General features: G+C 39.4%; 1 protein-coding gene across 2 annotated transcripts in view; it reads right to left on the reverse strand.

Annotated features, from left to right (window-relative positions):
- POLA1 (DNA polymerase alpha 1, catalytic subunit) overlaps positions 1-23,015 on the reverse strand; it is a 194,401-nt gene that overhangs the window by 125,951 nt on the left and 45,435 nt on the right. The gene's annotated exons all lie outside the window — the stretch shown is intronic.

The raw sequence follows: 23,015 nt of genomic DNA on the forward strand, positions 1-23,015 counted from the left end.
TAACACATGCAAACATATCCATTAGGTTGCTAACTCCAAATGCTCTCACCTTTCAAAACAAAGCAAACCACCTCTCTCCTGGCAACACACAGTCACCTCAATACTCCTATTACATGAGTAAATTCTCGTTTGACCTTGTATTAATGCTATTATTAACTCCCCTACAACAAGATTAAAACAAATCTCAAAATTGCATGTGCACACACACATTTTACCTTAGGAAAAAAAGAACACTGAATCAAATGGCTCAAATAAAACCTAATCAGCAAGGGCCAGAATTAAGTATCTTTTAGTTATTTAGGCCAGTTGTCACCCTCATATCCATCATCTTATCTCTTGATGTCAGTGAATTTTTTGCCAAATGTCCTGTCTTATTCAGTACAGCCTGGACTGTGCTCACTTAACAAGACTTAGTCAAAAGGTTGATCACCTTTGTAATGGTGTCAAAATGGGTCATCAAAAAGCAAATTCCTTACAGAAACCAGAACCAGGAGAAGGAGAGGGGATAAAGACAGGATATAGATTTTGAATCACTGGGTAAATCTGTGTATAACCAGGCTTGTTCCTCAGCTAAGAGTGCAGCCCAAGTTCCCCAAATGCTCAGAATAGCACCTCTTTGAACCTCAGAAATAGGTAGAGAGCCCTCACATGAGTAGGCTCCTGCTTCCATCTCTAACACTGGTCAGCACAATGGAGAGGGGTGAGACAGCATATCATGTGGAGCCACAGGTACAGATGTAGCACAGGAAAGTAAAAACAGCTTGAGGAAAAAAAAGTGAAGCTGCTGCAGTGCGAAGGGATTAGTGAATTTCACACAGCTGCACAAGAACCAACATCTGGTCTGCTCCTTCAGGCACTTGGCCATGGGTCCACTGTATTCCCCATCTCCTTCTTGTCAGCATCCTGGTGCTCTGGCACACAGCTCCAGATTCCAGCTCCCTGGTTTCAGTCCTTTCCATTGCCACTCAGCATAAACTTCAGTTCTTCTTCAGCTAATCCTGCTACTCATATATATTTACACTTCAAATTTTCTTAAAGAGGACTACTTTGAACCATTAGTTACAAAAATGACAGATCAAAGTCTATTAGGGGAATTCAAACAACTGGGAACTCTGAAGATAGTCAGGCAACAAATTATTTCAACAGCTTACATTAAATTCAGCAACCTACTCTCAGTTTTACTATTTTTCATATGTTAAATGTAAAATACTCCAAAAGGCCAAAAGGCAGAATTATGACTTGCAGTCAAGAAGACTGTGACAGGGAGCTGAGCAGCAGAAATAAGCAGGGATGAGGAAAGAAAAAGGACACAAGCAAGAGCTGACTATGCTCAGTGGGAATAAGACCCACCTTCAGGGGAATTTCATGACTTCCATAAGGCCAAGGGGTCTAAAACAAAGCCGAAAGTCTTTACTATTGTGATACTGACTATGGCTATCACAGCAAGCAATGCTGAAACAGGCTGAAATGTCCACCTCTATATAATAGTACAAACCCAAGATGACAACACTGATTCCTTCAATGAGTTCCTTTAATGTTTCTGAACCTTCACACAATCACAGTGATGAACACTGAAGTATGATGCTTTTTCAGTTTATTTTAAATTACACAGGGCAAGCTATATATACTCTCTTCAAGGCATTTAAGGACAGATTCAGTTCCAAACTAAAAAGTAACTTTGACACAGCTGACCCACAACACAAGTCCTTACCAGAGTTACTCCCCAGGCACACAGGGATATCTATAGATTTATACCCTTTGGGTCAAGTTCAAAACACCCAGCTGGTTTAAAGACCATCCACTGACACTGAAAACTAAATACTTGGAGAACGTGATGACTGAACACTGCTGAAGTCCCAAAATGCAAAAAGCTCAGCTGGCCTCAACCTTCTATACAGATAAAGAAGAACAGGAAAATGGTGAGTCTTTTCTGTAGATTCACACCAGGCTGTAGGTGCTCAGACACACCAGATTCCATTTTCATTAGAAGCTTAAAAAAGATATTCCACTCCTATTCATCTCCTAGTGAGTGATTCAGACAGTACGACCCCACCACCCTTCCATGGAGTTTTGAAATTATTCTAAAGACACATCACTGGTACATGACATCAAATTTCATATAAAGTCATCAAAATTCCAACATACTCACCACCTCACAACCCATTCTCTCACTTATTATCTAACTCCTACAGAGAAAGGTTATACCTTTCTCTTAGTATTCCAAAAGCAAATATTTAAAATTTAAAAATTGGAAAGAAATTAAGAGATTAAATAGAAAAGAAGGCATACTATTCTCCCCTTGATAATCTCTGACTTTTTCTATTTCATTCTCTAAAATAATGCTTTCTATTAATAATGAGAAAGATAATTTAAAAAAAAAAAAAGGAATACACCCTGTTAAAAAAGCATTTTGGCTGTGCAAAAACCATTTCTCAGCTGTCCCTGAGGACAGCAGTGGGTGTAGGTAATCACAACAAGAGGGTCACAGACGAGTTAGCTTCATCAAGTGACTGGCATATGCCAGTGCTACCCAGTCTGACAGGAGATCACTTGTAAGTGCCAACAGCTACAAAACAGAAGATTATAAAGTATTGCTAAATTCATTAATAAGGCAGTCAGTAGTTATCTGATTTCACAGCAACACCTGCATATTTATCTTCTCATTACCAATTGCATGATGGAATTTTTTTCAAGCACATTTCAAAAATCTGCCAACTTCAAGTGTAGAAAAAAAATAAACTTTGTAGTTAATTTTTTCCTTAACAAAGTACAGCTGTTGAGAATAATTGTTCAAGATCTTACCCTGTAATGTCAACTGCAGCAGAACAAAGAGTATTTAATTAGCAAATCTATCCAGTAATTCAACACCTATTATATAAAATGCCTTCGTGATTTTATTCAGGATAATTTGCTAAGAGGGTTATTACTGACATTCAGATGAAATTTGAAATTCCTACGCAAGTCGAGTCATAATAGCAGTAATGATCCCCCCAATCAGGAGATACTGTGTCACACAAGGTTCTTTAGCTATGCAGCAGCCCATTTCCTGACTTCTTAATTCCTGGGCTCAGCTCAGTGAGAGCCCTTCATGCCAGTATTTCAGTCAGCAATACATCCTTAATGGGACTTTATTAAAATAACTAGAATAAAAAAGGCTTTTTTTTTTCCTTTTTCTAAAAAGAATGACAGCACTGCTATGATATCAGTGCTGAGCAGTTTCTCAGAAATGCAAAGCAAAGGAAAGGAGGCTGGGAAGACAGAAGAAAGAGGGAAAAAAATAGGAAAGATGGCATTGGGTAGTTTCCTTTTGCAAATAATACTGCACTGCTTATGAGAGCTGGATTGTCTCCTATTGCAGACAATCCAAGTAGGAAGAATTAATTGCCTGGCAACCCATCGTACAGCCATGTCCCCTCCCACCCAGCAAACATATACTTCTAAAAATCTGTGAACTTCCCAGCACAGTGAACATCTGTGAAATTCTATTTTAACTTTCTTCCCTGTAAAAGCAAGACTAGCAACACGCTTTCTCTCACCCATGAACTGCAAGTCAATATAAACTCAAAGATTGTAATTGCAGACAAGTAATCATCAAACATCAAAATTCGCTGTCCTAATCCTACTCCAACTCACTAATTACTTAATTAAATGAGGTTGTGATTTAAGACAGGGAATGATTAAAAATAAATATACAAAGATCAGCTTTACTATTATCCATTACATCAAGTATTTTTAAAGATTCCTTATTTAAAACCTTATTTAGAAGAGTACTTTCCGATGAGAGAATGCTTCTGTAGAAACAAGCTAAGATACCCAAGTCAAAACCAGTGAGACAGGATACAAAACTAACATGCTGATGCAAAGATCCCTGGGGTTGCAGATGTGAAGGAATAGAAAGGGAGACTCAAGAGCAGACCGAAAAGACTGAGCAGAATCACTGCAAAAACACTGTACCAGAGACATACCCCAAAGAAATTAAAAATAACCACTTAAGCATTCACTTTGCTCAAGGAGAAAAGTGAGCAGTCTTAAGGCATTGGTAAAAACTGTATTTTTGAAGACTACCTGTAGTTATCTAGAGTAGACCTGATGTATTTTTTCACTTCATTTGTCTACTTGTGCAATTACATGGTAAGCATAAGTGAAGGAAAGATGAAGGCCTTGTTTGCCATGAAATGAAGAATCACAATATAGCCTTTCTATCAAACAATGGACTTGATTTGGAAAAGTTTGAGTGATTAGACTCAAGTAGTTAACAAATAAATTTGTTCTAAAAAGTTTTTACTGAGTATTTGCTGTACTTAGTGCATTTAAAGTTACATTCCTCCAAAATGTACACTCTTAGGAAACATTGACAGCATCAGAAATACACCCCAAGCTGCCAAAGTTTTCCCTTCTATGTTGTTTTTGGAGTTGTTTTGGTTTTGTTTTTCTTCAGAAATGCTGAAATAAGCTGTTCATTCTCCACCTAGGAAATGCTGGGTGACAGACAGCAATACAACTTTTACAGCTTCTGTATATAAACTCAGCATTGGATGGAGCACCAAAACCAAAGGGAGAATGATCCCAAAGGGCTGGAGCAGCAGATGCAGATCCAGTGGCACACATTTACATGCCAACAAAAGGTACAATCTTTTGCCTATGAACAACAGAAAAGTCACAAAAAAGGCAGCAATACCAACATGCTGAACACAACAAAAATCATGTGCACCTTTGTCACATTTTGACAAGGAATGCCAAAATGACAGTAAAACGCTGAAGATGATGATGCAAAATCAAATTACAACTTGCAGACTGTGTTCCCTTGCTGCCAGAAAAAATTGTATTTTTAAAATTCTACAGTACCTCTGTTTCAAGTATTTGTGCTGAGTTTTCCTTAAGAGACTGGAAAACCAGAATCAGCTTCTTACTAAGTTGTAAAATTTTTGGTTATTCTATACAATATTTTATGAACCATGCTATGGTAAAGGAAATTTTGTGTATTTGGGAAAAGATTATTTTGTTATTAGGATGAAAGAAAGAACGACAACACATACTCCTAACAACACTGAACAAGTGTGGGGAAAAAATCAAAGCACCAAAAAACCACACTCACAACTCCAGTGTTGTAAGTGATTTTAAAATCCTGGAAACGGAGCAATGGAGTGCTCAACAATGAAGTTGAACACTTGAGTGCACACAAGGCAACTGACCCGGTTCTGACCCCACTTCCCAGAAGTGTTCTGTGTTCCCAGAAGCAGTAAGAATACAATGTCCGTGTGGATAACTAGCTGTGAAAAATACCAGCATGGCATGGGCATCTCCCAACCCTCCAGAGAAACCAAACACCAGAACGACAGAGCTCCTAGAGAAGTACCGGGGCTCACAGCCCACTCAGAGAGTTGTTTTCTTTCTAACTCATTCAAAACTGAACAACTAAAACAAATGAAGGAACAGGGAAACTTTTTTCATTCCAAAGCATTAAATAAATGTATTTTTGATGAACATTTTGTATGTAACTATAAGATGCAAAGGTAGCTTTGACTAATAAGACAACTGCAACATATCAAAAGCTAACTGCTAAATCACAAACCACAAGTAAAACCACTAATAAGCAGAATATGACAAGCATCATTTACTACTTCCTAATAAAACCAAAACGTGTTAAGTTATTCAATATTTAAATCCATGCATCCTCCTTAGTGTTTGTTTCAGTGAAATGAACAAACATTTAGACAGGAAAGCTTTAGAATAGAATCATAGAATCGATTGGGTTGGAAAAGACCTCCAAGATCATCGAGTCCAACCCTTGGTCCAACTCCAGTCCCTTTACCAGATCATGGCACTCAGTGCCACGTCCAATCTGCGTTTAAAAATCTCTAGGGATGGTGAATCCACCACCTCTCTGGGCAGCCCATTCCAATGCCTGATTACTCTCTCTATAAAGAATTTTTTTCTGATATCCAACTTAAATTTCCCCTGGCAGAGCTTAAGCCCTTTGTGCCCCCTTGTCCTATTGCTGAGTGCCTGGGAGAAGAGACCAACCCCCACCTGGTTATAACTTCCCTTCAGGTAGTTCTAGACAGTGATGAGGTCACCTCTGAGTCTCCTCTTCTCCAGGCTAAACACCCCCAGCTCCCTCAGCCTCTCCCCACAGCACTTGTGCTCCAGTCCCTTCACCAGCCTCGTTGCTCTTCTCTGGACTCACTCCAGCACCTCAATATCCTTTGCTTTGTTTCCCCTACTTAACAGGTTTAACACATTCAGCAAAAGATAGTAAATCTTTCACTAGAAAAAAATAAAACTACAAGAACAGTAAATAATTGAAATTAATTGCTTATAAACCAAGGTTTCCTGTTTGGTGAGACAAGTTAGAACCCAGTAAGGTTTAAACCAGAGCACAGAGCCCCTGAATAACAACAAAATCTATTTCCAAGTAGGGAAGGATAACCATATTAACCTCTGGATCAGGTTTAAGACTACAGCTTAAAAGTTATCTTTCAAATGTCTCAATCTGGAACTGACAGAAATTTAAGTACTGTCCAATCTCCAAGAAAAGTTACTCACTTAGCCATGTAAGTCCTGGAAAAATCAGACAATATGTCTTAGAATCAGTAAAGAAGACAGTTTTTCAAAAATATCAAGTATTATTTAAACCCTAATGTTGTAGTTTGGGATTATTATGTAAATTCTCTCCCCTGCCACTTAACTGCCCAGGCCAGCGGTTAACAAAAGAAGCAGTTAACTGTGATCGCTGGGGTGGGGGCAGGTTTGTCTCTTTTGGTTTTTTTTTTTTTGGGATATTCTCCTCAGTCTTGGCTCGGCGGAAGGGGGGGAGTGGGGACTCCAAGGAGGCAGGCTGCCCTGCTGGTTACTGCTGGGGTTTTCCCTGGCTGTCTTGCCGCTGCCTACTTCGGACTACCTTTTCCTGCCGTGCTGCTGCCTGCCTTGGATTTGCTGCTGGTTGCTCGTACCTTTCTGCTTCTTGGACAGGGAACACAGGGGGAAGAGACTGAGTCCATCTGAAAGCCCACTGCTCGTCTGTTTCGCTGGAGAGGGACTGAAACTCACTCTGCAGCCAGCCGGGTTGTGACAAGGACACTTAAGTATAACCTTTTCTCCCGGAGGAAAACCTGCTGGGTTTTGTTCTTGTTGTTTTTTTTTTTTTTTTCTCTTATGGTGTTGGGGAAGTGGGTTGCACTAGTCTGTTTACATATATATATATATATATAGCAGTTATCCTTCTTGTATTAAAATTCCTTTTCTTAAATTTGATAAAGAGTGGTGTGATTATTGTGGAGGAGGCCCCTCCCCTGCTTGTGGGTAAAACATTTTGGTTTTTTCCCCTCAAACCGAGACACCTAAAAAAGAAGTAAAACTAATACTTGAAAGACTGAAACATTTTTAAGCAGTAGGTAAATTCAGGGAACTGTCCAAGATGATGGCAAACTCCTTGAGAAGCAAATCTTTCCCCCTCACCTTTTTTTTTTTTTGAGTAAAAAACAGAAAACAGGACTTACAACACTGTAAGGCCCTCCTCCCCTATTTTCCAACTGCTAAAGAAAATCTCATTACAAAAAGAAAAGTGTAATGTAAGAAAGGTCCTTTAAGGCAACAAAGGACTAGGGAATTGGCAGGACGAGGACAACCATTACTTTCTTAAGGTTCTCCTGGTCAGCATCTTTGAAGTGATAACCACAACTTGGGTTGGAGCAAAGGGAAGGCCTGGGGGAAGCCAAGGAAGTGCTAAAGAGAAAACCAGATGCACAACACATTTGCTACCTGATGAGCATTCTTAAAAGACAAAGGGAGCAACACAGCCTTTTTCTTGAAGAACCGTGGGCATTTTGCAATAGGTATACTGCACAGAACAAGGCAACCTCTGCCTACATACAGGTATACCCACTGAAAATGATCCTGAATTTTTATAGATGAGAGGACATGCTAGAGTTGGTAACAAATAGATTGTGTGTGGATGTTGTGTCCATCAAAAAATCTGTATAAGTGGTTTTAACTGCTTTAAAACTAAACTGTTCTTCCATCATGACTAAGTGATTGTCTATCAAAGCAACATTTATTCAAATTCAGAGAAGTCTTTTACCCTCTAATTAGCCTCCAAAGAAAGTTCTCTTACCTAATTTCTTAAATGTCATGAAGGATTTTGATAAAGCATATAATTTTGTTTCATTAAATTAGATATATTTAGACAACATGACAGTTGTTTTTATGAAGTTAAACAATACTGATTCATCCTCCGTGGTTGCAGCTGGTGTCAGCACTGAGAATTGCTTGGACAAAGAAGGATCCATCTGACTACATGTGGCAAAATTATCTGTGCCAAGGGACTTCCCAGGATGGTAAGGAAAGCTTTGGACCAGGGCTGACATGGGTGAAGTGCATATTCATGATGGCAAGCAAAGGGTGGGGTATGTTGTGAATAGGAAGGTCCATGTAACCAACAACAGAGCTGGAAGGGACCCTCTTCAAGCACTTCCATGTAAATCAGGGAGTGGCTACAGGACAGTGTTACAGAGAAAGCTCCTGCACTGTCTAGGTCATCTCCCAGCTCCAAAGAAAAGGATCATTCTGAAAGACTCCAAAATAATCTGCACCAGACCTGATAGACTGTGAGTCTCTGTGACCAAGGAAAGAGAAGTCCCTGTACATTCAGCTTCCCAGCTACACTGGGATGTTCAGGTTTCCACCAGGCTACTAAAACACAAACAATGAGAGATCAGGTGTACACAAATGCCTAGAGGGTTCACAACTGTACTTAAAAAACCCCAGCATGTAGCAAAAGCAAATACATTTAGGATTTTTTAGGATTGCCCAACAACACACACACAAAACCCAGAATCTGCTATATAAGATGGATCTTGCTGTATCAAAGAGAAGAACAGAGTAAGTCTTATTACAAATACACAAAGTGCTGCCAACAAGGAAAGCTGTTGCTGCAAGTAGAGAAACATTAGTATTTGATAATGTGCCACCTTCCCTGGTTACAAGATACAGCTGAAAGGAATTTAACGAAGACTATTCTAATTCCAAAGAATGATGAAACCTCATTGAAATGAGCATTTGTAACAAATGAGGATTTTTACCAAGGTACCTACGCAGAACTCAGTAACTACCAGTGCTCAAGTCTCAGAAACCCACAACCATATTTGGTACTGAACAAAGTAGTGAAAAAGGAGCAGGGCAGGTGCCATCTCCAGTATGTCCAAACAGTAGCCATTGCACTGATGTGGCTTCTACAGTCTCTTCAGCCCAATCCCTGTGGCAGCTCTTGCCTGCCTTGTGGTGCCAGGGACAAAAACCCAGTCTGAGACCTACATGGGACACTTAACCTTTCTTGCTTCAGGCAGGACCTAGTGATTGCTCAAAAGATGTGAAAATACCATGAGGAACATGCACAGTTAACAGCATGAAGTCTCAGTCGTATTTCCAATTTGTTCAGTGAGACCTCCTTAAAGCACTTAATGAAGCTGTCTTGGACACAGCTTGGAAAGAGCTCCTTAGGGTCTCTCTCAGAGTCAGATACAGTCTTTTTAGATTATGTCTTCAAAATGAGCACCAAACTAAACCCCAAAATGGAGCTCTTTAGGACATGGAAGACTCTCCTAGAACAATTTAAGCATTTTCAAAGCATGTAAGAAATAAAATCTGCTGGCCTACCAAATGATTAGAATATGTATAATGTAGAAATAATTTCTTTTTTAAAAAGGCTTATTTAATGGTATTAACTATTTTTAAACTACCTGTAAAAGAAAACTACTAGTTAACAATCCTAAATTGCTTGTTACATAGGGCTTACAACTGTAAGTCAGGAATAAGAACTACAGGGTGTGGGTTGGGGCAACTTCATATTCCTGTAAGGATGTACAGGAAGAAAAGAGCCCATATCACTGGCATCTATTGCCTATCCACAGACACTGACAATACCATATATATCATAATCACTTAAAGAGGTGAGGTAAGGATGGAACCACATTTAATTTCAAGGAGCTCCTGCAGAGACAGAAACTTGCTCCATGACACAATTTTTTGAGTACTTCAATTGAGAAAAGCCAAGCTTCATGCAAAAGTAAACTCCTGAAAGGGACTGCTTTATTATCAGACTTTAAAATTTCAGCAGCTAATGGTCAATTGGCCAATTACCTGAAATTGTAGTCTAGGGCATTTTTAATACCATTTGTAGTCTCTCTCATAGTCCAGGACATTTGTACTGTTTTTAAAAACAGAATAAAGTTAGAGGCTTATCAAGGGATACAGATTAATTTTTCAGGACTGTGAATTCATACAAAGAAAGTATAATTTCAGAAGTTTCTTTTATGCATTAGTCTGTCGTTAAGCACTTCACGTACAGCCCACCCATTTCAGTATTTAGAGTTTTAAGGCTTCATTACTAATGAAGCCAAGTAGCTAAATTGTCATTATACAATCCCACAGGACATGGATTTATTTGTTAGTTGTGAAGAATATGGAAATTTGAAGACTAGGAAAACAGACAAATGTATTTAACCTTTCAGCATGACCCTCTAGGAACCCAATTCAAATACTGACTTTCAGCCACATAACAGATTAAAGCAGTGGAGTTTTGCCACTCATTCAATCCACATAATTCACATAAAAAGATACTGCTCAACAGGAATACATTTCTATTCTAATGACAGAAAAACCTTAATTACAAATGCAACTAAAGCATGCTACCTCCATAAATCCATTACTACAAGAGAGGCATGCTGATTATTTTTTAAATCTTTAATTTGTCATTTAGACCTACTGTTATCTCATTTGTAAAGAATTCAAAATACATTTGCACAAAACTAGATTTCTAAAACATTAACAGTGTTTATAAATGTCTCACTTATTTCCCTACAATTTGACAGGATTGATTTCATGCTACATACTTTAACTCAATCAATCTTTGACTTTGGAAATTTTCATTTAAATTCTTCATCCCACAACTTCTGTTAAAGAAAGAACATCACAACCTAAAGGTTTTGTTTAATCTAAAAACATAGCTAATAAGCTTTCCTACTTCTTATTACAGGAGTTTGAATTGTTAATAAAAAACTCAGCTTTCACTCATATGCCAAGCAAGCCTTCTTTCAAAGCTCTCTCTTGCTCTCACTTTTCAGTTTAAATAGCAGGCACCAGCACTAATTTACATTATTGTCACACCAGTCATTCAATATCCTCGTTAGAATTATATCTGAAATGAGACCTGCAGGGCCCTGAGAGAAGTTTTAGTGCCAACATAATAATCCAACCATAAGCACTGGTGGACAGTGGCTTGATTTAGTCCACTGCTATTACAGATACAAATGTTGCTAAGCTCCTTTTTAATGCCCTTAGATTACTACAGGTACCTAAAATAAACAAACCAACCAACCAATACCCAAAACAGAAGCAGAGAAAGGGATACGTTATAAGAACAGAAATCCCAGTAAGAATTTTGGGATATTCTACGGTTTGAACTAAAAAAAAAAATTGGAAAAAAAAAAAGAACAATCACAGAACCATAGACTGGTTGAGGTTGGAAGAGACCTCTGGAGGTCATCTGCTCCAGCCTCCCAGCTCAAGCAGGACCACCTACAACTCAATGCCCAGAACCATGTCCAGACATCTTTGAGTACCTCTAAAGTTCAGACATCACAACCTCTCTGGGCAACCTCGGTCACTCACAGTAAGAAAACATTTCTTGATATTCAGATGGATCCTCCCAAGTTTCAGTAAAAAACAACAAAACCCAAACCACAAAAAACTATCATTAAAATGACACAAACACCATCAAAAAAAGCCCATGCATATTCCTAACAGAAGAATATCAAGTGTCCGTGGGGAAAAAAAAAATCAGAAACACTCAAAATTTTACTTATTAAAAAATACATTAAATCTGCTCACCTGGCCACCAACCTACAGGACATTGAAGAGATACTGCTGCTTCCTGACATAAGTAACACTAATCTTGGAAAGTTTTGATGAGCTGCAAATCAAGAGACTTGAAAGGATTTTCCCAGGAAATACACAGGAAAGATGGCTGATGAGAGACATTTCTCTTTTGTAGGTCATGTTCTCCTCTGAGGCAGGGCATCCTGAAGTCCTTCATGTTTATGAACCTAGACATTTATTTTGACTTTATGTGTACATACAATTACAGGAAGATACACACTTTAAAGTCAAGAACCAACTACAATCTCACCAAAATTAAAATGTTACCCTAAAATATGATCTAGAATAGAATTCATTACATCTTTCTCAAGCTTATAATCTTAAAATGTTGGCAGACACAATCTTAAAAGAAAAGGCACAGGGGTGGGAAGGCTGAAGTGAACTTTGACAGTCCCCTCCTGGGAGGTGAACTCGCTCCCTCCCCATCACATCATGGTTGTTCAGATCTACATTTAAGTAGAATAGATGGATTGTCCCATACACCTCAACTCTGATGATTTTTTTTCTGTTTAAGTTCTCCCTTTTCATGAGCAGTTGCTCTCCTACAATCCATCACATAAGAAAACTGTCAAAAAGCTGATATATGGCAAATTCAAAGTATTTGAATATTTATTTGATTAAAGTATAGAAGATTATCCTTATTTGGTTAAAGTACAGAAGATTATCCAGTAGAAGAGAAAGGTAATTAACATCTAATTTCAAAGCTTTTTAAATAAGCCTCATCCCAACCACACTGTAAGAGTTCTACACTAAAGAAGTTTCTCATTTTCATTCAAAAAGGCACACCTGGCAGACCAACAGTAACCCTACCAAAGAGAAAACAGAATACAGAGAGGCATTCAGATCAAGCAAAAAACACACTCCCCACTTTCTTCCACATGTGCTTGCAGTCTTATCATCAACTGAGTAACATCTGACTAAATGAGGTACACTCACCCTAACAGAGAGAGGTAATTTGGCAGGTTAGATAGAAGAGAAAAGGTATTTAAATTGCCTGGAAGCTGAGCAATGAAGACAACTTACAAAGCCTGTAGCATAGAAACCTGTAGTCATTTTCAAAAGGGTTTGCTGACACTGCTGGTGGCCAACTTTTCAAGCTTTAACACCAAATGATTGTCCAGATAATTTTTCTACAATGACTTAAAAAAAACCTCCAGTCTAAGCTGGTGATTTACAGTGGGCCTGTCTTTTGCCAGGTATGGACTCAAGCCCCCAGCACTGACACAAGGTGTATGCAGTTGGGACTTCTGCAAAAGATGTTGTCTACTTTGAGAGAACATCTACTCTCTCTGGTGTTAAACATTTTTATTTCTATATACTGCAAGCATCCTTTTCTCCTAAGGCTTCCCATTGTGCTGCAGAAGACACTGTAAGCAATGGAAGAGGGAAAAACAAAAAAACAAACACAGGATCCTTCAAGCAGATGATAAGGTTTCCAAGCTTCTGGGTAGTAAAAGGAAATGGTCCATATGTTGAAAGCAAATAACGGAATTTATTACCAATACAGAAATTCTACACAATTAGAACAGAAAAAAACCTCGTTGGTAATGAATCTTCATAAACTGGGTAAACCAACACAAACCAAAAATCAGTTTGAAGCTCATGTCAGAGTCAGCCTACCAAAAATGCAAGATCCTGGAGAAACATTAAAAACAGCCAAGTCAAAGGATGATCTTTTCAAAAACTACCTCTGATCTCAACAGTGAGCAGTATCTGAGGAGCTTATGAGGCAGATGTCTTTCATACTAATGTTTCCCTATAGGAAACACAGGGCAGCTGAACCCAAGAAGCACAGATGTCCCATGAATCCAAGTCAGTGGTTCCAAGTGAACGCCTGGAAGGAGGAGGTTACCCTTTAAGATAAGCTGTTCCTCACCCCCCTCTGCCAAAATAACAGATGTCTCTTGGAGCAGAAGCAGCTTCAGAAAAATGCTCCAATTGCTGTTCCTGCTGCGGACACGGGAATTTATGATGGGCTATGGGAAGCACCCCACTGGCCTCAACTCTGAAACACCAGTGACGGCTGCATTGTAAAGGACCTGCATACTGTGAGGGATTGCCAAGCATACCATAAAGCAGGAACACCAAATTACAATCTTAATCTTGCTTCCAAGCCCTGTATTTTCAGCCCTCAGCATAGATGGTTTTTCCCCCCACAGAAAGCAAACGGTTCATAGAGTTAGCTCACTGATTTTTCTAGTCTAACTGATTTGTAAGGCTAATTAAGACATGGCCAAACTGTGTCCATGTCTTACTTAACACTGGTGTTCAAGCAAGTATCACACAATCTGATTAAAATTGACTAAAAGTGTCTTACTTCAGTAATCACTTAGACAGAATGAATTTTACATTAGCAGGATCAAGCACACGTCAGGCCTCAGTGGAAATGAAAAGGGCTTATAGTAATAGGATTTATAAATCCACCACATTAGGTTAATGGCTAAATGATTTACATGCAACTTTTCCCCCTCCTCTTCACCCTTCAACTCACACACAAAAAAAATCCTGTATTTGGCACTTTTCACGATGAGTGTCAAGGCAAAACCAGACGTTCTTTCTAATTAGCTGAAAATTAAAAGCTGCAAGTGATCTTTCATTAACTCTTTCACTGCAGAAATAATGAATTTGATTTTCATAAAGCCAGAATTCTTGAAGACCCTAATGACCTTTCCAAACAACCACAATGAGCTATCTACATGCGCATAATGAAGCTCAAATGGTTTGAACCAATAAATATGCAACTGATAAAGTGAGATCCTCATTCCTTATAAAACTGTCAGTAATGGGAATTCTTCATGTGACTATTTTCAATTGCAGAGAAGACTCTAAAAGCCCTTGCTCTTTCTCAGCCAGCAATTCAATCCAACAGTTAGTGGCAGTTACTAATGACATTGGAATATAGATGGCTTAAAGCCAACCCTCCCTCTCTGTAAGTGCTGGAATGTCCTACACCATGTGGTAAACCAGGTGCTTTGTTTTGTTCTTTTGGCAGCTGAAGCTTTCGTTTTGTGGAACTTTGAAAACAGAGTCATTCAGCTGAGCCCCTGCAGCAGCAGTCACTTGCATCTGCTTCATTCACTTGATACAGGCACAGAAGTAGTTCATCCACCAGCCCTACCTGTCCCCCACCTCTCTCTAAAGCTAATACCAGGTCGGCGGGGAAGAGGAAAAGTTCAAGTTAAATGCATGCCACCCTTATTTTCAGCAAAATTAATTAAAAATTGTCAGATAACAAGGTCAACATTTCTCAATGATACAGTGCTTTATATTTTCAGGTCACTGTACAGACATCAATAAATGAATCCAACACCAGGATTAAGGTTAACTGCCAGCACCATATGTTTAAAAATAACTTATCAAGCATCAACTCGTTGTCACCAGGCACAATTACATTATCACCACCTCACTTTCTTTTCATGGTTTAGGAGGCCAGACAGCCAGTCAAGCAGCATCCCTCCTCTCTTTCACAGCCCTGGTTAGGAACAGAATGCCCTTACACATCATGGGGTACCAAAAAGTCTGGGTTTATACACATCAACCTGCTTCTCTCGGGAATTTACAAGTTATTTGGTTCCAAACAAGGACTGTGTTAGATCAAACACCTCAGAAGGAAGCTGCTTGTTTTCCAGCCCTGGCCTGGTGACATGACAATAGCAGCAGCAGAGCCTGTCCCTGGTCCTCTGCTCTCCCTTGGCTGTCAGGGTATCGAGTTCACATTCTTTCCCCACAAACACTTGTCCAGCGTCACACAAAAGAGTGACCAACAAACCTGATACAGGGCCGTTAAATTCAGACAGCAAGGCACCACACAATGACCTTTAGAAGAACGATATTAACAGGTGGCTGGTGTCTAATACAAATAATTATATTACACTTTAGTAGCGTCGACCAAAGTGGAAACACATTGTGTTGTCATCAGCTATTGAATAAGCCAAAGTAATGTTACCAGAACACCCTTTTAACACTCCTATGTTAGCTCTCCAACCACAGAGAACGCCTCCTGTGGCAGAGCATGGACAAAGAGCTCCCAATTCTGTCACAAGGTATTTAATTTGAAAGTTTCACCAGGGTTTGTGACATTTCCTTCTCTAAGCAAATCAGGCGTCTCCCTGCCAACCTTTGGAGATCACATGGGAATCCTACACAAGTAAATTCAGGCATTGCTTATGAATGTACCCTGTCTTTCCCCTTGGAAGCAGTCCACTGGAAACACATCCCTCCTTCAATTAAATAGAAAGAAGCTGGTAAAAAGCAGCTCAGCAAAGTTCTTCAAAACCTGTAAGAGAAACCACTACGAGTGATCAAATTAAATGCCCTTACTCACTAATTAGTTTTTCCAACATCAATCATCTCAAGTTAGCAACAGTTTTCATCAACCTTTAACCCTGAGACCAGTCACTGTTTTGACAGGACAGACAGCTGTGGCAAACATTTTGGGACAGACAGCGATTTCCGACGACGTCCACGGCCAGGCTGCGCTTTGTGGGGTGCAGGGGGCCCTGGCACACACACCCTGGTCATCACACGGCTTGCACAGCCCGGGCACATGCCATGGCAGCAGCACAGGGCCAAGCAGCAGATCAGTTTCCTGTCAGCTGTGACAGGCCGACACTTAAGCTGCTCAAAGGCTTCTCATTCTTCATTTTGGAAAGGCGAAGGCAGGTTCAAGGACACTCCAGCCTGTCTAGGCTAAGTAGGGAGAAAGCCAGGAAATCACACCTCAAAACAACAGGCTAAGTGGTAACACAGGTCAAATGTCCACACACACAGATAGATGGTGGAAGTCCTTGAAAAACCAACCAAAAATCTCCCTACAAACACAATGAAGTGAGACATTTCTTAATCTTCCACGTGGTGTGGCAAGTCATCTCAGCCCTCTGCTCCTACAGCAACAACCATAAGCAGCACGTTCATTAGGGAGCTGCCAGCAACCACCTCAGCTGGTCTGGAAGAGCAGCACAGAGAAGTAATAAGTGGAGCACTGGCACAGGACATGCTGCTGGTATGGCTCAGCAACTGCAAACCACCACACACGGCCAGAGCATCCTGACTGACCCAGAACAATATTCCCTCCCTTCCTTCCTCCCAGGGAAAAAAGTGGGTGCGTGCTCTCTTGGCAAAAATTGGCCCCTCCATTTGGTTTAAACCAGAAAGCAAGTGAGAGTCTGGGCAGCAAATCCCACTTTTCTACTGCTAAAAGCTAGTTTGGAGCAGCCAGGTGGATGCTGCTGGCTGGCACCTGCATCACCTTGGTATTCAACAACAGCCTGTCCTCCCTTCCTGCCCTTCAGCATCCCCTCCTCACCTACCCCACCCTACAAACTCCTCACTTTGATTCAAACAGGTGTGAGAGTTGAATTTTACACAACAGCTTTGGTAACTTAACTCCAGGCTCCCACCTTTATCTATAAGTAACTTGGTATTCAACTGGAGAGCCTAAAATACAAGACCAGTGGCCATGACAAATTTGGAAAGTGACAAAAACCAGAAAATGTAGACGCTTTGGCAGTGAAAACATCTACAGCTTTGGGGAGGAGAGGAAGTGTCTCTGACCAACCACTACACGCAGAAGACACATCCAGAGTAGCTGTGCCCACTGCAGTGAGACAACATAGTCCTTAGTCACGACACAGCATTCAGCCACCAGTGTCACAGAGTTCCCTTCTTGGACTTCACCTTCTTCACAAGGGAGTATCTGCTATGCAAAAAACCTTGGACCACCCCAGCAGCAGAAGCTCTCAAGTCTCCAGTGTATACCTCAAAAGTGTTCCCCAGCTTATACAAGAAAGCTTATCTAAACAGACTGCAGCCCAATGGACCTTCTTACCACAACCTCCTATTTCACCCAAGAGCCTGAAAAACAGGCAACTTGCAATAAGAATTAAAATACTTTAAAATAACAGGAATTTCTAATGTAAAGATATTTCTGTTTACTCATTAGGATTTTTTCTGTTTAAAAAATTTATTTAATCCCTTCCAAAATTCATGACTACGCAGAAACCAGAAAATATAAAAGCATACAAAATCTCTTAACATTTTCAGAGGTGCAATAAATTATAGCACAGGTAATCTAATCCTTTCTAAAAGTATGATCTGAGGAAGGAGAATAGACAGTAAACATTTTAAGATTGAACTGAGACAAGGGAAACATCACTTTTTCCTTGCAAAATCCTTTACAGAATTGTAAACTGTAGCAAACAAAATCAAGATACCAGATTGTGCACACATGGGTAGGAATGACAGGAAATCTCATAAACAAAGGAACCCCATTGCATTAAACAAAGAAAATACCAAAAAGTCTAAATTAATTATTGAATATCAATTTTTAAGTACAAATATTTTTACACTGTGACAGATGTTACAGTCTGTCCCACCACACATGACTTCTTAAAACTATATAGAACCACCTTTATGAAAGGCATCCAATTCATTAAAATTCTATCCAAAATATCTGTGACATAAATTACAATATTTCAGGGTGGCAAAAGACTGCAGTGATTCCTTATTGACTTTCCTCTAACACACATGGCCCATAAAATTTTACTAAATAGTCTCTACTTCAAGCATGTAACTTCAGACTGAGTGACAGCATAATTTTTAGAAGCAAGGCACAGGATCTTGATTTAACACAAATGACAGGAAATCCACTACCACCTCTATGCAATTCCTTTGCCATGAAATTAAAGAACTGAAACATGGCTCATTTATGCCGAGCGACTCTGAATCTGCACCAACAAACACAAGAAAGTGACCATGTGAGAGGATTTGGAAGACAGTGAGGAGGAAAGAGGAGGAAGAGACGAATTACAGATGCCAAATTGATTCACATACATTTGGGATGTCAGACATTTACAAAGTTTTGTTTTCTTGGCTCCTCTGACTGACAATGGTCTCTGTCACAGCAGTAAACACACACAACGTAACTGCTTCAAGACTATACAGCAAAACTGAAGCAACCTGCACTCTGCTGCATGGCAAAAAGATCTACTACAAAATCCAGGACTAAGTCATCAAGCTCAGCCCCTTAAAAACACACATCATAAGGCTATCTGGCTACCTCTTAAATAAGGTGAAGTTGGGTTATTTTTGTTTTGTTTTTTTTTTTAACTTCACTGGCCATGACAGACAATTTGACACAGATATTTATTCCTCATTGAGCCTCATTTCAAGGCCCCTATCACTACTGCCTTAAAAATAATTTATGTTTCAAAGGGAACTCCTGGGGAAAATTATATTTTGTTGGCTCAGAGGAGCATTGTCACAATGGCTGCTCAATTATTCCCTTGAGGGAGACAGACTAAGTAGGAGGCTTTATCATTATTCAAGCAGATGGGTTATTAGGCACACGACACCAACAATTTTAGTAGATTCAAACACAGAAAGTTGGTTTCAAGGCTAAAATATAAAAATGAATCTACTGTTGAGGAGCCCTCTACATTAACAAATAGGCACACTCAACAGACATCTTTAGAAGCATCACATCCACAGTGTAATGATTTAACAAAGTATTCTTAATTCTCCTTCCTTGCTGACAATACACAGATCACCCCTTAGGTTCCTCCATACCCTTGCAGGTTGCACAAAATGAAGCTGCAGTGCCCTGCACTTCCAGGGCACTTACATTTGCAGCCCCTTGTCTAAAGAGTAATAGAAGATGGTTTTTCTGCACTCCTCATCTTTTTGTTTCTAGGGAACTACAATCCCTTTAAAAAAAGAGAAATAAATTTAATAACTTGTCAATATTAAAGAACAAAACGAGCAACAAAAATCCCTAAACAGTTGGTTTAACACCTTATCTTAAAATACCCAAAATGAACTACTGTCTTCAGAATTGTTCCTACAACTTTGATCCACTGTATGTGTCAGTGTTTATGTCTCCACATACTTGAGATTCTAACTTGTAAATTGATACTACTCAAAAAGGGCAAAATTACTACAGTTACAAAGACTCATTCCCTGTAAAATTCCACAGATGCTTCCAATAAAACAATACTAAGCAGCCTACCATTCAAAGTATTTATCCACCTTTTTCACTTGAAACACAGCAATATCTTTAAAATTCACACATGAGGCATGTCCATCCACAAACACACTCCTGAATCTGTTAAACTTCTTCTCAATCTCTACTTTCAGGAAATAACTGACAGAAAGAGAAAATTAAGGAGATCTAGTGGTTGGTCTTTTTCATTCCTGGAAACAGCAGCTTCCTGGGATGGAATTAAGACCTGACCTGCTGTGTGCAGCTCCTGAAAGATGGTCCTAAAGATTTACACGCCGGCTCTAAAGAGGGACTTAAAATAGTATCAGAACTCACATCAAGACACTTGAAAATCTGGAGATTCAGCTGAACCTTCTCCTGAAGGCATTCTGGAGAGCAGCCAACAAGAGGTGCACGTTGGCACTGCAGTCATGCTACTATTCTAGAGTTTCACCATTGCAATTTTTCCTTTTTCCACTCAGGAAAGTCATCCTCACTTGTAATTAATTTCTGATATAAACCCTACTATCTTAAATGTGTGCTTAGGAATTAAGTATTAATTAATAATGCTTTATACTTACTAGGTAATATCAATCCAATAAATTTAGGATTTCTTTTATGAGATGCTTGTAGGCTGATACAAGCCACACTATAGTACTCCAGTGGCACACAACACACTGATGACTTTGGGTTGAAATTCCTATGGAGTCCAGAAACTTCCACGACTAAATTGTCCATTTTAACAAAATCACAACTTCCATGAAAAAAATCAAGTTTAATCAATGTGTATGCTAGGTATTTAGTCTATTCCAGGAAAATGAGAGATGACCTTCACTCCAGTAGCAACTGGCTTATACTGTCCAGCTATGCCTACAAAGGCATTCTGTGTTTGCTTTGATGGCCTGCACATGCCAGGGGTTGATGTCACTGACATTGCTATCGTTCTCACACAAAAACTTTATTAGCATAACAGAAGATCTGAAAGTGTGCTATCCCACTTTCAAAAAATCTTCCCCATCTGCTGCTGGGTGACATATGTAGATCTCCTTCCCTTGCCTATTCCTTAGTACACAGCAGAACTCCACGGGAAGGGTCTGGCCACATCTGTCTGGGGAGCAAGGCTATTGTTTGTGAGATAATTACTCTGGCCTTGTTGACTTGCAGCAATAATTGAGAACAAAATCACCTAATAAGCCAAGTTACCCAGTAATATAGCACATTATTACAGCAATGATTGCGTATAAACTTTGAACCTCCTTTAGTGCCAATTAATTTCAAGAGCATTAGCACCAACAGTAAACGAATACGAAGCAGTTTAACTAATTAAAGCTTACTACGTAATAGGCTTGTAGCTTCAATTACCATTTTTCATGTCATCTGAAACAGTCATGATATGCACCAGCTGGAAAACATTTAGAACAGGGCCTGCCTCGTCCCACAGCAACAGGTAAATGGAGCAGTTTTTGAAACTATGTCATGCACTTTCCTAGGAGAAGTGCTAACTAAGCCTTATCAACAGAGACAAACAGCAGATGGCAATAAATGTGCCAAGAGACATTTCATCCTCCAGGAAGAGTTCAACACAAGGCATCAGCAAAAAAGGAGCAGAGTTGGAAGCACAACTCCCACAGATCTTGCCCAGCTGCTCTCTTCTGCAGGAAAAACACCCCAAACACAAAATCAAACCCCACACCTAGTCAAGCAGTGATTCTCATCCTAATGTACAGACTTCATGTATAGTCCACCTACATTTCTTTCCCAGACAGTCCAGTATCTGGTGCAGCTCAGCAAAGCAACTGAAGCCCTTTTCCCCACAGGAAGCTTCCTTCTCAGCTCCAGTAAACAGGAATTTGTTAATATCCAGACATTGACTCTCACTGTGACTTATAAAGTTCAATAAGATTTTGCTATTTTTGCTGTATGTACAGAAGAGGATTAATTATCCAATTTTTTTGACTTCTTGTATATGTTGCACTCAGTTGCAAAATTGCTTGTCCATCAGTGTGACACAGTATTTCTCTTTACCAGTTCTGAGCATCCAGTGTTTCCAGGTAATTCTTTTGACTTGAAGACCCATTGCTATCTTCTCCAAATCGTTTTATTCTGTTCTTGACATTTAACTTCTTGACACAGTGACTGAACTAAACACTGAGATGGAAGTAATTTTCATGTTTTCATGTTCATGTTTTAATTCCAAGACTCTGCAGTTACCAGAGAAGCTGCTAATGTCTTTGGACAATTCATCTCCTCTTGACCTATCCCATCAACAATTCCACTTGTCCCTTTGTTCCATTCTCATCCCCAAGTAAGGATACACCTAAAAGCATAATTCAAGTACTTGGTTGGGAAGAAACATGGAAAACAGGAAAGAGGAAAACAGAGATAAATAATAAAAAGGAAACTAACTACTTGCCTTACAGGAGAATCTATTTGCAACTCACTCTTTTTTTTCCAAACACTAAGTACAACTGATTTAACATTTAAGGACCTGTGTCCACTGCATTTGAAAAGCAGTTGAAAGCAAAACATGTAAAAGAGTTTTTTCATTATGGGTATCGCTATTGGCTCTGGTTTACCCAAACTCCATCTCTGCCAACATTTACTGCAACACCTCAGAACCTCAGGGAGCACCAAGTCTTCCTTTCAGGGAACTGGTACGTAATTGGTCTCTTTATGGTGGATAACTCTATTCCTAAAACAACTACTGGCCATGACACAAATACTGAAAATTAAAGACAAAACCAAACAACTCCATGTTATGCAAAGAATGCAAAAATTTGTGGGGCTTTTTTATAAATTTAAGAATAACTTATGAAACTGTCAGAATCTGAATACCATTAACAATGCCTGCTTCCAACACTGTCTGTCCAAAGAGATTAAATGGTGAAAGGGGCATCATGTTATATAAAACTGCAAAAAAAAACCCTTTATGCTCGAAAGCATAAAGCAAGTCTGTGATGGTTTATGTACCACACAAACTATTAATAAACTATTAACTACAGTTCCTCTCAGAGGGAGGGGCTGACAGACAGTCACAAAACAGACTTTCCTCAAGTTAAGATGGAAAAGGCCAGGGACAAATACTAAGTCACTACTGATACTT

The sequence above is a fragment of the Pithys albifrons genome, chromosome 1, assembly GCF_047495875.1.
Source record: "Pithys albifrons albifrons isolate INPA30051 chromosome 1, PitAlb_v1, whole genome shotgun sequence".
NCBI classification, from domain to species: Eukaryota; Metazoa; Chordata; class Aves; order Passeriformes; family Thamnophilidae; genus Pithys; species Pithys albifrons.